The 489-nt window shown below is 61.1% G+C and overlaps 1 protein-coding gene across 1 annotated transcript in view; it reads left to right on the top strand.

The window, feature by feature from the left end:
- Nucleotides 1–489, top strand: part of LOC113216250 (muscle LIM protein Mlp84B) — an 18,273-nt gene that overhangs the window by 5,452 nt on the left and 12,332 nt on the right. The gene's annotated exons all lie outside the window — the stretch shown is intronic.

The raw sequence follows: 489 nt of genomic DNA, 5'->3' as shown, positions 1-489 counted from the left end.
CGGCCCGGTGTAGCCGCTGCTGCGGGGGGTGGAGGAGGAGGAGGTGGAGGCTGTTTGGTGGCGGCTGAGAGGGTGTGGTCCACCGCGAGCGAACCGGCGAAGCAACGGAGGGTGGGGGTGGGGGTTGGGGGCGTCAAAGGAGCATTCCTCCTTGCTCCTGCGAGAAAAGGAAGGGGGCTGAGGCGGGGGGCGGCGCGGTAAATTTAGAAAGCAACAATTTTCACTGCCCCCGCTCACCGCGCCCTCCTACTCTCTGTCTCTGTCTCTGTCTCTCTCTGTCTGTCTCTCGCTCTCGCTCTCTCTGTCTCTCTCTCTCTGTCTGTCTCTCTCTGTCTCTGTCTCTCTCTCTCTCTCACGCGAGCGCCCCGTTTACGTTCAGTGTTGTGCTCCGGTTGACCACAGCGGGGCTCTTCATACACCGCGTCCTTGTAGAGGAGTGGCCATCCCATCCTGCGGCACTTTCTACTTCCTCTCTCTCACTCTCTCTCC

The sequence above is a fragment of the Frankliniella occidentalis genome, unplaced genomic scaffold (genome assembly GCF_000697945.3).
Source record: "Frankliniella occidentalis isolate FOCC.00 unplaced genomic scaffold, Focc_3.1 Scaffold9, whole genome shotgun sequence".
NCBI classification, from domain to species: Eukaryota; Metazoa; Arthropoda; class Insecta; order Thysanoptera; family Thripidae; genus Frankliniella; species Frankliniella occidentalis.
The sequence above is the reverse complement of the archived record's forward strand: the minus strand, read 5'-3'. Positions and strand labels throughout refer to the sequence as shown.